Source organism: Galendromus occidentalis, unplaced genomic scaffold, assembly GCF_000255335.2.
Source record: "Galendromus occidentalis unplaced genomic scaffold, Mocc_1.1 scf7180000075582, whole genome shotgun sequence".
NCBI classification, from domain to species: domain Eukaryota; kingdom Metazoa; phylum Arthropoda; class Arachnida; order Mesostigmata; family Phytoseiidae; genus Galendromus; species Galendromus occidentalis.
This window is the reverse complement of record NW_003803572.1, coordinates 30,811-34,325: the sequence shown is the minus strand read 5'-3', so window position 1 is coordinate 34,325 and position 3,515 is coordinate 30,811.

The following is a 3,515-nucleotide window of genomic DNA, read 5'->3' as shown; positions in this document are numbered from 1 at the left end:
AGGGAGATTGAGAGATCTAGGGAGATTGAGAGATCTAGGGAGATTGAGAGATTTAGGGACATTGAGAGATCTAGGGAGATTGAGAGATCTAGGGAGATTGAGAGATCTAGGGACATTGAGGGAGAGTCAGAGATTGAGAGAGTGAGAGATTTGGGGGAAGTGAGAGACTTAGGGGGAGTGAGAGATCTAGGGACATTGAGAGATCTAGGGAGATTGAGAGATCTAGGGACATTGAGAGATCTAGGGATATTGAGGGAGAGTGAGAGATTGAGAGAGTGAGAGATTTGGGGGAAGTGAGAGACTTGGGGGAGTGAGGGAGTCTAGGGAGGATTGAGAGATCTAGGGAGATTGAGAGATCTAGGGACATTGAGAGATCGAGGGACATCGAGAGATCTAGGGACATTGAGAGATCTAGGGACATTGAGAGATCTAGGGATATTGAGGGAGAGTGAGAGATTTGGGGGAAGTGAGAGACTTAGGGGGAGTGAGAGATTTAGGGAGAGTGAGCGATTTTAGGGAGACTGAGAGATTTAGGGAGACTGAGAGATTTGGGGAGATTGCGACATTCAGGGGGATTGAGAGATCTAGGGAGATTGAGAGATCTAGGGAGATTGAGAGATCTAGGGAGATTGAGAGATCTAGGGAGATTGAGAGATTTAGGGAGATTGAGAGATTTATGGAGATTGAGAGATCTAGGGACATTGAGAGATCTAGGGAGATTGAGATCTAGGGAGATTGAGAGATTTAGGGACATTGAGAGATCTAGGGAGATTGAGAGATCTAGGGAGATTGAGAGACTTAGGGGGAGTGAGAGATCTAGGGACATTGAGAGATCTAGGGAGAGTGAGTGATTTAGGGAGAGGGAGTGATTGAGAGATTTGGGGAGATTGAGAGAAAGGGGAAGGATTTGATCAACGAGGGTTTGGGATCAATCTTTTATAGCGGTTTCTCGTGGTTGTTGCAGAAGACGTCGTTCGCGAAAATCGCGGAGGAATTACCTCCGGAAGATCCTAAGGTGGATTTCATATTCAAAACGGAGAAAAAATCGAGAGAGAGGAGGATCGAAATGAGGCAACGAAGGTAGAGCTTAGGGTGAGAGAGAGCGTTAAAATCCAGCCGAGATCGATAGGCATGGTAGATACTGAAGCGGCGGATATGGAAGACGGTATCATGAGCGTATGCAGCGGATCGACGGTCGATGTACTATTGACGGTTAAAGATAAGGCGGTAAGGGTTCCAGTAATAAATCACAAGAACGAAACGGTCAGTCTGAAACCAGGGACGGTCATTGCGCGAGGGCAAAGGGTCTCGGATAAGCGCGACGAATATTATGACGTCATTAGAGAAGGACTAGTAGGGAGTGGTACAGCGGAGTTCGAGAGGCGTAGTCTCAAGTTGGAAGAAGTAGCGATTAACGAAGCGGTACCGCGTAAATCCAAATTTTTGTTACTGGAGTTACTTAACAAGTATCGGATGGTAATCGCGACAACCATGGAAGAGTTGGGTCGAACCAAGTGGACGGAGTTCACGATTAATGAACTTCCCGGAAGCGCGCCGGTTCTATGCAAGCCATTTCGCATGTCGATGACGGAGAGGGAGGCCTTGAAGGAAATTTTGGATCGGATGTCGGAAGCCGGAATGATAGAACCTTCAAGTTCGCCGTATGCGAGTCCGGTGATGTTGGTAAAGAAAGCGGACGGATGCTGGAGAATGGTGGTTGATTATAGGCGATTGAATGCGCAGACGATGAAAGTAAATTATCCGCTCCCATTAATTGATGACATCTTAGATGAAGTCGGGGGTAGGAGATTTTACTCAACGTTTGATTTAGCGTGGGGGTATTTCCAAATTCCCATGGCGAAAGAGGCGGCTCAGAAGGCGGCGTTTGTCACGCCCGACGGTCATTATCAGCCTACAGTCATGATGATGGGACTGTCCGGGGCGCCGAGTTGCTTCCAGGAGCTTTTGATGAAGGTCCGTGAAGAAGGCGGGGGAAATCAAGTTCACCCTTTTCTGGATGATCTCATCACGGCGGCAGACGATTACCGAGAGCATCTGAGCAAATTGAGGCGGTTTTGATGGCGTTGAGAGAAGCGGGACTGACGATGAGGTTGAGTAAATGCAAGTTTTTCATGGAGACGGTAGAATTTCTGGGATTCAAAGTGTCGGTGGAAGGGGTTCGACCAGGTACTAGGAAACTAGCGGCAATCGAAGAATTTCCAAGACCAAAGAACGTACACGAAGTGAGAAGGTGGTTGGGATTGACGAGTTTCTTCAGGCGCTTTGTTGAAGGTTATGCGTCGATAGCGGGTCCGTTACTTAGGAAGGAAGCTAAATTCGAGTGGAATCCCAGAGCAGAAGAGGCGTTCACGAAATTAAAGGAAGCATTGCTGAAGGATCCAGTGTTAGTGAGGTTCGACCCAGAAAGAGAAACCGAGCTACATACCGATAGCTGCGTTGGGTTAGGCGCGATTTTACTCCAAAGGGTGGACGGTGAACTTCGGATGGTTTACGCGATAAGTCGGAAATTGTCGGATTCGGAGCGAAATTACCATTCCACGAAGTTAGAACAACTGGCGGTTGTGTGGAGCTTGGAAAGACTACGGCACTATCTTCATGGAAGAAAATTCACGGTGGTTTCGGACTGCAGCGCTGTGGCGGCTTTGAAAACAAAGAATGGATCACCACAACTTTGTCGGTGGTGGGACAAGATACATAGCAGAATTCGATTTCGAAGTCAAACACCGAGCGGGAATGAAAATGGAACATGCGGATGCGCTGAGTAGGGAGCCGTTCGAGGAAGCGGGAGAGGCCTCAAGAGAGGAGGAGTTGCCTACGGATACGACCGCGACGCTAGTGTGTACGGCAGTACGAACCTATGATGAAATGATGATGATGCAGGCGGATGATATCGATATACAGGAAAAGATGAAAATGATGCGGAAACCGGTGGAAGAGAGCACGGTACGAGAGAAGACGATGACCAGAGACTTCAAATTGAGAGGCGGAGTGCTGTTTCATGCCGAGAAGGGATGGTTGAGCTTTGTGGTACCGGCGAAAATGCGAAAGCACTTGCTGGTAATGGCACATGATAAAGCGGGACACTTTGGAATTGAGAAAACAATCGGAATAATGAGGCGGTTTTACTGTTTTCCGAAGATGAAGCAGTACGTGGTTCATCATATCCAATCGTGTATGGAATGTCTGTTCAATAAAGCGGCGGTTGGAAGACAGGAGGGAATGCTGAATCCAATAAGGCCGGAGCGACGACCATTCGAACGAGTCCATATTGATCATTTAGGACCTCTTCCGAAGTCGAAAGGAAAGGAACATATCATCGTATTGGTTGACGGGCTAACAAAGTACGTATTGCTGGAGGCGGTTAAAACAACAAACGCGGCGGCGGTAATTGATTTTCTGACTCGGATATTTAGAACATATGGGACGCCCATGTGGTTGGTGTCGGATCGTGGGACGGCATTCACGGCGAAATCAACAGAGGAGTTCTGAGCGGG